The following is a 14134-nucleotide window of genomic DNA, read 5'->3' as shown; positions in this document are numbered from 1 at the left end:
CGATCGTGCCTGAAGCGGGTTCATGGCAATATGCCATCTCAGGCTTCTTGCTTAGGAGCCTTTCGGTCATAAGAATTGGTGACCCGTTCCTAGTACCTAATTCGGAAAATATCGTCCAGCACCTACAGACGTCTGACACGAGGGGGCTTCGGGCTTTCAGCACTGATGTGGAGAATCTTTACTATCATATCCCCCACGATGTTCTCTTGCAAAGTGTTCGGACGTGCATCTGTGACTGCAATGATGATGCGCAGTTCATCAATCATAGTGGCATGCGCGTGGATTCCTTTTTGGAATTGGTATCATTTTACCTGAAGGCAACATTTGCTGGTTAGAAAGGGTCGTTTTTCCTGTAAAAATCAGGGATCTGTATCGGTTCACGGGTAGCTCCAGTTCTGTTAAACATTTTCCTTAGCCATATCGATAAAACAATTGATAAGAATCTACACGGCCTATTATTGAACATTTTTCGGTATGTTGATGACTATTTGATTCTTCTTGCCTCTGATCGTTTCAATCACATTTGAATTACCTAAAGGAAACTCTCTTCAATTTCTTAGCTTATCGCTTCATTTTGGCAATAAGCATCTTTGCTGGGGCTACCATCCTAGATCATCTAAACCGTTACTCCATTTTCACTCCGGGCATTCTAAAGTTGTAAAAAATGCCATTGTCTCCTCATGCCTCGCTCTGCTTTGCTTAAGTCTTACCATGATAAAATAGCCACAAGTTTTCATGAACAAGTCAATAGATTGACTAAGTCCGGTTATCCGCTTTCTTTGATTAGCATCAGCTGTGAAAAAATTCAGGGGGCACTTTGACTGTCTAAAGTGCGTAGAGGCGAAAGCGTTTTCCGCACCACTTTGACTCCTTCTGTGGCACTGGTGGCGTCACATGTAATCGAGTACTAATTACTGAGTGATGACAAATCACTAATTAATGGTTAATTACTGATTAATGCCGGAATACTAACTGATAATTATTGGCGCTTAAGCTTCGCCTTTAGGAGTGGAACGCGACAGCGTGTTGTAGCGCTGCCAGGCAATCCACGGAACACCACCACCCGTTCGGCGCGATGCCTTGCCCTTTGAACGCAACGCTTTTTGAGGAAAGGAAATGGCGCAGTAATCCTCTGTCATTTCGGTGGACACCTGAACCGCACCTTAGAGAAAGGGAGGAAGTGGGAGTGAAAGAAGAAAGACAAAGATGGCCCGTAATGAAGAACATGAAAATTGTATTTGAGGAAAGGAAATTACGCAGTAACTGTCTCACATATCTCGGTGGACACCCGTCAAAATTCAGGGGGGCACTTTTTTGACCTAAAGTGCGGTCACTGATGTGTGGTTAAGATGTTTAGCTTCAGTGGAACGCGATAGCGTCTTGCAACTCTGCCAAGGAGTCCATAGAACGCCATCGCCCATTCGGTTCTACGCCTCGCTCGTCGGTAAATTGGTTTTCGAGGAAAGAAAATGTATCTGTCTCCAGGGTGTCGAACCGGTATTTTTTCGGGTTCGGTTCCGGTTCGGGTTCACGCCTTTCGGGTTCAGTTCCGGGTTCGGCTCCAGAGGGCCATTCCGTTCCGGTTCGAACCGGTTCGGACCGTCTCGAACCGGTTCAAACGGGTTCAAACGGGTTCAGGACAAAAAAAATTAGAATGCAGAAGGGTTTCAGTGATATGCGTTTTCTTTTTTCTTGCACATCGCTATATAAAATAAAAAAATGCAAAGATTTGTTTACGAGAACATAAAAGTGGGCTAGTTGGTAACGGTTGCTTAAGCAGCGCAGGAAACAGGACAAACGGAAGTCTGAAGACGACACAGACGCCGACTAACAACTGGTTATTACATTTTCGGAAAAGTATGTGAAGGCGCAGGACACAGTGAACAATCCAAAAAACAGAAGAGCAAATATTAAAACTAAAAAACATACTGCGCTGGTTCCTTCAGAAGTATATACTGCGCATGCACATCGTAGTCGAGTCATGACATCTTTTTCAATGAAATTCGAAGACTATATTCCATAGCAGACAGCACTCCCCTATCTCCTTGACCTTATACAGTTGCCACGAAAGCCTGGCTCCTTATCTACGAAATTGATGTATGGTGCAGCAACACGCTCATCTGCATCAGTTTAGTCAGAGTAGAAGCTTGGGCGAGTTGGTGATGGTGCTCTTGCCACATAGCGCTAAAAAGACACGGGCACAAGAGAGACACAGGACGAGCGCTAGCGCCCGTCCTGTGTGATTTCTTGTGTGTCCGTGTATTTTTAGCGCTATGTGGCAAGTGAATCATCTGCATCCTGCCTGATCGTAAAGGCCTCCACCATCTCCCTAAAAATTCGATCAGAGTGATTAAACAGGAGACTTGTCTTTCTAAGTGGGGAAGCAGATGAGCGTGTTGCTACACCATCTATCAGTTTGGTAGTTAAGAGGTCAGGCTTTCTGGCATTGTGTGAGGTCCAGGAGATAGGGGAATGCCGTAGATACTCTTCTAATTTCGTTGAAAAAGACGTCACGACTCGACTGTGATGTGCATGCGCAGTATGGTTTTTAAGTTTTAGCCTTTGTTCTGTTTCTTTTTTTTTTTGGGGGGGGGGTTGTTTCCTGTGCCCTGCGCCTTTATATACTTTTTCCAGAATAAAATAACCAGTTGTTAGTCAGCGCTCGTGTCATCTCCTTTCTTCCTTTTGTCGGGTTTACTGCGTTACTTGAGCACGAAAAAATTGTTTAATGCGAGATGTTCTCACTTTACCCATTTTATTGATTGTCCGCAGAAAAAAGACTAATTTACGGTAAGAGCCGCAAAATAAAATGAACTCGAAATAAATGAAAATCGGCTGTGTATATACGCTATAATCCACCTTATGAGGTGTAGGACGAAAAGCCGATACATTTTGCGTCTACAAGACCCTCCTGCTTGAGTAGTTTGAGAGACCCCCCAGCGCGAGTAATAGGTCTCGTACGCAGTGTACTTACGGGGCCCCAAAATTGCCGCCGCACGCGACCGCTACGTTCCCGCGCACTACTGAGAAATGAAACTGTCATGTATTGGCACGTACACATACAGACAGATACCTTTCCGTCACACCGAAACCGACTTGCCAGTCCCCCCTCCTTTACTACATGGTAAGAAAATGTTCGAGAATTCCTCCACCGCCCATCCCCCACCCAACGAGAGCCTCGTGGGAGCACTGGCTCTCCCTAACATAAAGAACTTACCATATTTTATTTAAATCACCTATTCGACATCGCCTTTGTGACTCACGTTATATATCCTGAGCCCCTACAGCTCAGTATCTTCAAAAACTCAGCTAATCGTGGCTTCTCACTATAGTAAAGTAAAAAATTTGTTCGTGATAGAATGTTTGGGACTCTTCCTGGGGCGATATCAAAGGCAGCCTTTGCGTCCACAGAATTTTTTGCGCCCTTGATAGAGTGATACAGAGGGGTGTTAATCTGGCGTGCACCATTTGTCCACCAACTTGTTTCAGGCATTTATTTCCAAAGCTACAAACAACCCCTTTCTGGCAGCTATGCTTATTAGGTGAGTAAGTGCTTGCCTGTCTTTTCTGGACATGCTCGCGATTGCTGATTCATTCTGTTTTCTCACTCTTGGCTTTTACTTACCTGTACGGCCTCTCCACAAGGCAGATGACAAATGTTGCGATCGGTCATTACTTCCTCTACCCATACATCTACAGCCTTACCTAAACTTTTTTGATAGTAGTGTATTAAAGCAAAGTCAGCGGATGTAGAGTGGAGCCCACTTTAATGGCCACAGATATAACGAACGCTCGCTTATTTCGAGTGGGTGTGGTGCTACCGTGAAAATATGGATAAGGGCAACGGAAATTCGTCGCAGATACAACGAACAACTCTGGCCACACCACTCGGTTCTAGCGAACGAGGTGGCGTGGTGAACTACCCCGAGGTTGTAGAGGTCGTCCTTCCGCTAAGCACGCATATGAAATAGCGCCTCTCAACCGTCATTACACCTCCCCGGAAAAAACATGTCAACCCAGAAATGTAATTAAAAGGCGGCACTGCTGTGCGCAGCGCTAACCAGAAAGTCCGGCGTCCGGTAACACTGTAAATGCTAATGTAAACACGGTAACGATATGCTATAATTCTCTATTGAAATAGTAAGTAACCACCGGCCAAACTTGCGCCGATGGCCAACGAGGGCAATCATTGCCTACGCGTTCGCCGGCTCGGCAAAGCATCATGAGTAGAAGAAGCGCGGGGCGCGTGAGACAGGGGCATCGTCAAAAGCGAAGCTACCGACCAATCTCGCGGATCGACTAAAAACAGCGATTAGATAATTTTTGAAATCCTTGCTGGCCATTCCAGTCACGTGGTATGCATAGCCTGCCCAGTCGTCTCAGTCTTTGGCGCCGCTGCAATGTGCAGGCATTGTCATATAGCTGACAGTGCAACGGATGCATTCTGCGCCACAAGCGCTGCGCTACTTCATCGCTGCATCAGCCCAGTAACGACAGAAGGAGCTCGAAAACACGCGTGACCAGATGATCGCATATTTCTGGCAACGCTTCGTTGATCCATAGCCGACCGGATGTTTCCTCGGATAACTACGTTCCTGCGGACCACAAAATCTCAGAAGCGCCTGCTCAGACGGAGACGTTGAACACCAAGTGCGAGCTCTTCCTACTGCCAGGAATCGCATTTACGTGGCCGACCTGCCACCAGTTGCCATGCACACTTCATCCATGATTAGTTATACCCCGTCCCTAAATTTGATAGTTGGCAGCAAGGTCTTGACGAGGATTAAATGACCGCCCTAGATAGCCTGGAAAGAGCCGCGGCAGGCTCTGCTTTGCACAAGTTGGCACGCATAACGCAGCTTTGTAAGAAATAATTCCCACTTTAAGCGTCCTTCGTATTTTTGGCTGTTGTAAGAAGAATCCACTTGCTACGAACATCAGATATAATGAATGGAACCTGCGGGACCGTCAGGTTCGCTATGAGTGGGCTCGACTTAGCTTTATTCGGCCACAAAAACTTTTTTCGCCCTTCAGACATGGACCTAATTACATGTTTGTACGTACTACCTTCGCGCCAAAGGGGCGTTTGTGCCGTAGTCAGTGCATTTCAACCTGTGCGAGCAACGAGAAACAATTTCAGCAATAAAATAATATTTTTGTCATGATGCTGTATTCTTTTAGAACATACTACTGAAGCAGTCTCTTAAAAACCCATTGACATCATACATTTCATTGTAACATTTATGTGTGCGATGAAAAACTCTTGAATTCCGTGCGAACTCTTCGTGTTCATAGGACGCAGAACCGCCGCGTTCCACGAGGTCACTGTTCAGACACAGTGCACTTTAACGCAGGAGGAATATGCTGCGCAAGTTCAACGTCCTGACTGGTTCCCCTTTCATGGCGTGTGCACCGTCTGGAATTTTCACGTGCGGGCGGACGCAGGGAGTTATGGTGACGTGAGGCCTTATGACGAGATCGCTGAATTCGACGCGGTCAAGAAAGGCATGAGGAGGGTCAGAGAGGTTCCAAATATTCCATGCAACAACCATAAAAAGAAGCCTGCAAGATAGCCGTATAGCCTAAAGCATCTGTAAACAGAGTTTTCTGTTGCGCCGCCATTAGTACGAATCCCAAACGGAGTCAGAGGTAAGACTATGCATACTCGTTTAGTTGTTCAAGGGCATTCACTGGTAAAAATGCACCTTCAAAAACTTTCACCCATCTCACCACCCCCCAATACCCATCTGTACCCGATATAACCGAGGCAGATTGTCGTGAAGGCTCAACGTATTCAATCGCCCAAGCATTCTAAGAAAAAAAACAACACTAACAATCATAAGCCTGTCGCGTCAGACACTAAGAACGGGACATATGACTGCGAAAAGTAGATATAAGTCGCCAGACAGAGAATTCAAGATCGAGCAGTGCGAGAACAGCGGATGGAGCCGCGCGCTGGCGACTGGCAGAATTTTTTTCTTAGAAGCAGAACAATTTCAGCGAATCGGCATAACAAAATCACTTCATTGTAGTTACATTGCATCGCAGTAGCATCTTTTTGGGCGTAATCACTATCGCATGCCAGCGAGCACATGTATTTCCGCATTGCCCTTTTGTGTAATCGGTATTTATTTTTTTCCTTTTTACTACATCTCCACCGTTGCCAAGAACCCGCCTTTCGTTGCTTATTTCCGTCGCGGGCAAACAAGAATATGCGGATTCTAAAAAAAAAGAAGTTGCACCAATTTATACATCCTTCTTTTGATAATACTAGTAGTAATATCTCACGTTTAACGAGTCGAGTAGACATTGGGGCTATATGACAGACGGGGTAGTGGAGGGCTCCAGACTAACGGAGACCAGCTGGGGATTTTCGACGCGCGACAGAGCACGCTGGTTTTTGTATTTTTGGAATCAGCAGCCGAGCTCCACAGCCATTGAGCCATTTTTTTTCTTTATCGCCCTAGAGACTCATCGTGAGGGGTTTTATTTAGAACTTGCTGTCTAAGACAATGAGCGCCTACAAAACTAAATGTTGCACGACCCACTGCGGTTGCTCAGTGGTTAGGGCGCTCGGTTACTTATTCGATGTACCCTGGTTCGAACTCGTCCCCGGCGGCCATGTTTCGATGGAGGCGAAACGCAAAAGGCACCGTATGCTGCGCGATGTCAGTGCAAGTTAAAGGGCAACTGCGCCAACTTCTGAGAATTTCGCGACACTCAATTATTCAAATCTATACAGGCTGTAGGTAAAGAATACTAAGTTTTTTGCACTACCATTTAAAATAGTGGCGTAATCGACTATTAAATTTTGCACTTCTAAAGCAACAAAGGAGCGCGGGGAAGTTCAGTGTGATGTCACGGAAGGTATGATTTTAAATTACTGCTGCCGTCAACCACGCCCTGCCGTGCCTCGTTGGACGCTTCCAAACAACGTTCGGCGGGCTTTGACTTCGGTTCCGTTGGTTTTTTTTTCCTTCAAAGCAGGCGTTTATGAGTTGAAAATGTACGGATACGTTCGATGACGTCATCATGCGTCCCCCACTTAGCGTTGTGCGCTGCGGAGAAGTTTAAAGGCCGTCGCAATTTTGATTGGTGATTACGTCACCGTTTCAAATGCTAGGCCAAAAGGACTTCGCATACTTTACTTAGAAGTCTCCTTTAAAATGACGCCATAGATATTAGAATACATGGATCACCGTGTGGTATTCGCCTACTGCCACTAAATAAATTAGAAAATAATTTTTTCTCCCATGCTGTGTTGGTTTCATCAACCGAATGATGGCTTTGACGTGAGTTCAACATTAGGTCACGTGAGGCACGGGAAAACTAATTCAAACGCTGATACGTTGTTTTGACTCACTGCAGCACTTATATCAGCCGACTTCAAGACCTATAATTACAACGAACGACATATCAGCAGTTATATTGCCGTTTATAGCACCTCACGCGACCTAATTTCCACTACACGTCACAGCCATCGTTATGTTGGTGAAACTGAAACAGGATCAAGAAGAAATTCAAGCATAAATTATTTATTATGTGTTGGTGAATACCACGCGGTGCTCCATGTACACCAACGTCTAACGCATCGTTTGAAAGAAGAAAACACGCAAGAAAAAGTTTCGTGTCTATAGTACTTTACTGAGTTAGAGCAGTCCTAACACTTCGATTAAAGATTTACGCAAATATTAAAAGGAAGGAGTAATAACTCAAGATTTCACGTTAACCTGACGTACAACTGTTTAGAATTGGCTGCAGTACATTACAGAAGCGTCAATTAGGCTTCTTCCCAGGCACCAGACCTCCTGTAAGTTTGCTGTCGCATATGCTGCGTACGATTTCCGCACTTCCCAGCGCAGACAGCTACGAGTGGGTAAGTCTATGCGATAGATCATCTCATTTTGTCGGAAAAGAAGGCGTATGCGGGGATGCAGAAAAAGTGGGGCTGAACCGGGTCCCGAACCGGTTCGGAACGGTTCCTTTGAATCGTTCCGGTTCGGGTTCAGTTCCAAAATGGCGAAAAAAATATGGGTTCGGTTCGGTTCCGGATCCGGGCGAAAATTCGGGTTCGGTTCCGGTTTCGGGTTCGGGTTCAGTTCCGGTTCGACACCCTGTCTGTCTCTGATATCTCACAAAACACAGGACTGCCTTCTGTGTCCCCGTTTCTTGCGCCATACCAGTTTTTATTTCATCATGAACCAACTCGCCCAAACTAGAGTTTTATCTGATATCTCGGTGGACACCTAAACCTCGCCGGAAGGGAAGGGAGGAGGATGGGAGTGAGCGAAGACACCGTATTCACTAGACGCGCCTTTGTTCATTCCAAACTATCGAGCTGGCTGCGTGCTTTTTGTAAAGAAGATGCCGGGGCTAGAGGTGCAGGCTATTTTTCGTGCCTGTATGGCCGGTGTATTGTGCTTGATTTTTGTCTGAACGGCAATGAGTGGCGCATTGTTACTGTGTACGCGCCGGATGTGGTTGAGGAAAGGGTTGCCTTTTCCAAAGCCTCCAAAAGCGCCTTTGTACAGAGAGGCGGCTCATTGTATAGGCGACTGCATTGTATGAGGCTTCCCTGCAGATAGAAATTATAATTCTTTTGTTGACAACAATAAGGAGGGACTACTGACACATGCGTTTTAGTCAGGCGATATCAGCGCCTCCAATATCAGCGCCTCCAATAATTTTTTTTTTTCGCCGCCGCGGTGGCTCAGCGGTTATGGTGCTCGGCTGCTGACCCAAAAGACGCGGGTTCGATCCCGGCCGCGGCGGCTAGAATTTCTTTGGAGGAGAAATTCTAGAGGCCCGTGTACTGTGCGATGTCAGTGCACGTTAAAGAACCCCAGGTGGTCGAAATTTCCGGAGCCCTCCACTACGGCGTCTCTCATAGCCTCAGTCGCTTTGGGACGTTAAACCCCATAAAACCAAACCATCCAATAATTTTTCGTGTCAGCGTATTGGGGTGTCTACTCAACACTTTTGTTTGTTGAAAGTGTGGCTGGCAAGTTTTGCTTTCACAATCTGCCCTTTAACTGCATTATGAACATTGCTATTATGTTCTCTCAGGCGCTCGTTCAGGCATCTGCCCGTCTGGCCAACGTACTGTTTTCCTCACGAAAGTGTAGTTGAGTATTATTTCCACGTTCCGAGCAATAAACCTTTAGTTGCAAGTCAGCGCCTGTCTGTGTGTATCTTCCTGTAGTCCTTGTCTATTTCGCGCTGTTCTTTTTGAATATGGCATACCAACTCGCCCAAGCCTCAGTCCTAACGAGTATGTCCAAGGCCGGCTACCATCGGGAAACTGTCTTTGGTTTCTGCGGCGCTCTTAAGAGAGCTCAGCACCGGCATAGGTGCTACTAAAGTGAGGGCGCATGTAGGGCAGCTGAAACGACGGGCAGAAATTCTGTATATCCGCCACCTGTCCCACCGCCTCAAAAAAGGGGAACAAAAATGCGGTCTTGGAGTTTTGTTCACGGCTCCCAACAGGCTGGTGCGGCTATACTCAGCACCCACGCAAATGAAGAAACGCGCTGCCACAAGAAACATAGATAAGTTAGTCGCGTGCAGAAAAGGAGTCGTGTACAGGCGCGGACAAAAGTAAACGGAGCACGCAGCTGTCTTCGAATATTTTTCACGCGTCACCTAATTGAAATTTCCAGCAGTGGTACTAGCATGCTGGTAGCGCAGGTTGGTCGGCTTTGTTGTAGACAAACCGCGTCTTCATTACCAATGGGGAAGCGGGATTGCACTTCGAACGCAATAGCGTGCTCCGTTTACTTATGGCCGCGCCTGTACATCATTCCACTTGTCTTATGCAAGATGCACATAGGCAAAACCTGTAGATGCATAAATGACTGGATAAGGAAGCACCAAACGGGGGCTTCAGCACAGGCCGGCTGTATAGTTTATGATCTGTGATGCACGTGGCAGGTTAACAAAAAGAACGAGAGGTTATCGAAGTGCTAAAAATGCGTGGGACAGGTGACATGTGTGTCAGCGCACCGTCGATAACGCATATCCTCCATTCTTGGACAAAAATATTATTGACAAACTGTAAGGTACCGGTATAAGAATATTAAAGGTAATGGTGAATTCTTCCGAAATGTAGAACAATCTTTCTTGTATAACGTTTCTATAGCTCGCATTCAGCACTTACATGTGCCCTAGAAAAACAATAGATAAAGCTTTTGGCGATAGCTATAACGTTAACGGCAAAAAATGCAGCCCTGCCGACCAGAGATCTGCGAATATATTGACTCTTACAGTGAAATCTTGCAATATATGCAGAAATTGCGCTCATAAACTTCCCAGTTTGTTTTGGAAATGCAGTAATGTCTTTTGGAAACATCAATGAACGTTGAGCAGAGCATCCTTTAATGATGATCAAATGGATGAACAGTAAAGCTCTCGGCACAGGTCGGTTGCATGTATACCCATAACTTCCCTGTTCCCTTGATATTCAGTGAGTGGTACTTTTATTTATTTTACACGTAACTGGAGGATGCTTTTCTGCCGTATTATCTAATGCTCATTAGTTAAAATTGGGAGCAGAAAACCTTATCTGAATGGCCTGTTTAGATGTCATGAGTTCTGTGCTTCATGTACACTGTTTACAGATAATCTGACGGTCTGAGTCTGTAATCAAAGTGACTCACAATTCCAAGGCAACCAAACCATTTGTTCAGCTTGCCGCACTTGCCGCTTGCGTTCAGCGGCCGTCAGATGGTACAGGTAAAAAAACAGTCCAAAATCACGCTTTGGTTGGTAAGCGGAAGGCTGTTCACACACCTTCCTAGTACATACAACAATAAGAAGTTAAGAAAATTTCTGAGAACAAACGTTGAATCTGTTTTGATATTGTCATTGATCAGGATGGCGACGAAATGGCTAGGGGTGCGGGATGACGCAATCATGCCAGGCCATTTCAGTCATGTCATCACCATCAGTCATCACGTCTTGTTCTTCTCGAGGTTACCCCGCAACATAATTATTGCAGCTAATGTGTAATAATATGCTTATTAAGCTTGGCAGAACATACAACATTGAACATTGAACGACCGTTAGCGTTGCGATTAGAATTTATTCATAGAAACAAGATATAACCGTTGACGTCACCTACGCTGATAAATGACCTCTGATGCAGCTCGAAGCGGCTCACATGAAGTCAGAGGAGAAGGTTTAAATTTCCAGTTACTCTCGACCAGCTTTAGACTAACATAATGCTAAATGAGCGTGTAGCGCCATCTAGAGGAGCGCGAAAGCAATACAGTATGCTCGTTTTTCGCGTTGCCAGAAGGGGCGCCCTTTAAAGCGTGAAGCGCGCCCTCGCCCAAATGCTGCCAAGCACATACTGTACTGTGTAATGAGTAAGAGTGTACGAATACAAAATTTTGCGAATACAAAGTGAATACGAATAGGTCTCTTCGACTGCGGAATAAAATATTCAATAATGAAGCGCAGGCCATTTAGTTCACGTGTCCCTTTTATTTCACATCTTGGAGACATAGAGCGTACTTATTCAGAAAGTATAATGTTGGAGAATAAAAGCTGCATTTAGTAGAATAAAATGGCTGTCCTGCCTTTTCGCTATCGCACTGCTGTAGTGAAGAAAAAAAATCTGATGTTGAAGCACCGTACCGGGTAACCCCGCTACCAGCAACAAGCAGTTCAAAAAAGACGGATTGTCCCAGCATTTTTACACCAAGTGCTTTTCAGATTCGAGTTAATTAGTGTGTGGTATTAATTCTTCTTTAAACTTATTTATTGGTAAAGAATAATTAGCTAACTTTTTAAGCATTGGATTCATGAATAGAGTGTGAAATCATAAGTTGTAGATCGTCTTGGAAAACAGCCGGCTGAAGTATGTGCAGAGATACCTTTGATGATATTTTATTTAACGTCCTCTAAAGAAAGCTCGCGAAATACAACAGCAGTGACGTTGCAAAGGCCCGTCGGGTTAGGGCTTAAAGAAGAGAGGTTCGTTCTTTGTGATGCGTCTTTGCGCGCTGAAGCAGTACCACAGTCACGTAGAAGCTTTTATATTTTGGAGCATTTCTTAGAGTCTGCAAAAAAAGAACAATGTTTACGGTACCTTGATGCGAACATTGGAGCCAGGTGATTTGAAAGGCAGTATACAGTTTACGCACTGGCACTTCATTCTTGTAGTCAATACTAAACGGAAAGCTAAACGGTATTCACTCAGTGTCAAATTTCTGTAACGACCAAAACATGCTACTCTCAACCGCACTCAGTGGTTTCACTCACCTAGGACTGTCCGTTTTTTTTTTAAAACCTCAATTTTTTTTTCAACCTGGGACGTTCGGTATATCGTTCTCAGTAGTAATGCGGTGTAATATGTTTCGAGGAATCAGCAAGGGTCAAGGAATAACAAAGTAAAAATATTGCAGCCGATTTAGCTTACTTGGCCAAACGCGAAGTTTGCGCGCTAGCGCATATTGTTTCATTTCGCGTTCGGTTAGAGGCTATAGGGTTCCAAGGCCAGGACTGCGGCAAAGATTGGAGGAAATGAGGACCTTAGTGGTAGCAGACTATAGAACTTTGGGACCGCTTAGCGCATCTTGAGAGGTCACTGCGATAGCGGTGTGTTCTGGATCCAATGCACACGGATGAAAGTCAAGCACATGGGGTGATCAGTTCCGGCGATATGATCGCTTCAAGGGATAGGCTGCAAGTATGGACCCTCTAAAATCCCCGTCGCCAGTCCCAAAGCCACCGGACCTGGGTCTGTCTGAGCACTCTTGTGCTTGCTTCACAGGAACCATCTGGTACCCAATGACCACGACAGTTGGACACCCCTTCTGTAGAATCAGTGGAGGGGCTAAAGACGGCGCATGTGTCACAAGCCTGTTCCGTCTGTGATGCCCCTTCGTCGCTGAAAGGCAGCGGTGTACCAAGTGAGGCGTGATCCTCTTGCGTGTTTGGTGCTCCATCGGCTATCAGCGTGCCAGCAAGCGACGTGGTCCGCTCGGCTGCATAAGCCGAAGCCTTAGCTGTCTCGGAAGAGGCCTTGGACAACAGCGCACCTTTGAAGTGTCCTAAGATGAGGAGGTGTGTGCCGATGGTGATGAGGACAAGCCATCCGGTGGTGTGGCATTGGGAAGGGTAACTTCAAAACGAAGGGCGATGTCTGCCCGGCGAATTGCTGGCGGTTCACCCCATTCCAGGGGATTGCGAGAGCACTATGGTATCGACGCAGCCGATGACGCCTAGCGTTAAACTTCAACACACACTCGCGCTGTGCATTGCTCATCGTCGTCTTTATGAACTTCTATTTGCGGTGCGAAAAGACCAGATGCGCTTAACCTAGGTAAGAGCTTGACTTGAATCTAATATCGTCGCCAGACTTGTCGATGACCCAACAAACTAAAACCAGGAGACAATCAGGCTACACACATGCTTTCTGATAAAAGTTAGCGCAACACAAAAAACATTCACGAGAAAGAAAGAGAGGACGACGCGCTACTGACAACTGTTTTAGAAGCGTTGCTAGCAGTCATCGAAGAGATGGAACATAAAAAGATAAACGTACTTGGTTACTAGAGGTAAAATGCGAAATTGAGAAACACTTCATTTAGGTAAACATTTATTGGGAGTGGACTTTTCGGACAAAGCCTGTCTTTTTTCAAGACTGAAGTTACATGGTTCCTGGTTCTGGTGGTGGTGGTAGTGGCTTATTTAAAAATAAAAAAGTGAAGCAAAAAAGTGTTGCCGGCCGTGGCAATTGCTATCTAATATCTTAAGCACCCGAGCTGCAGCCGGCGGAAATGAAAGGGAAAGGGAGAGGATAATGAGGAGAAGTATAGAGGGGAGCGACAGCAAGAAAGGACAGGGGAGAGCTTTGTACACTATTTACAAAATACAAAAGTATTCAAGTACGCGCCGCTCGCGCGCTAATGTCTGAAAATAAGTGCGCGCGAGCGGCTACTGCGCTCAATCACTTACAAAAGAAGTAAACTCTATGTACATAGCCACGCGCACGTAGCGTTCTGTCTCGGACTGATCGCGTGCGCGGAACACTGCACTACCGGCCGGGGTGGGGCGCCCGGCCGCGTATACCGTCCGAGGTAGCACCCACGGAGCGTTCGTGTCACGCGTGCACTACCTGGCGTAGAGC

The sequence above is a fragment of the Amblyomma mixtum genome, chromosome 9 (genome assembly GCF_055824585.1).
Source record: "Amblyomma mixtum isolate Tamu chromosome 9, ASM5582458v1, whole genome shotgun sequence".
Lineage (NCBI taxonomy): Eukaryota > Metazoa > Arthropoda > Arachnida > Ixodida > Ixodidae > Amblyomma > Amblyomma mixtum.
Note: the sequence above shows the minus strand (reverse complement) of the source record.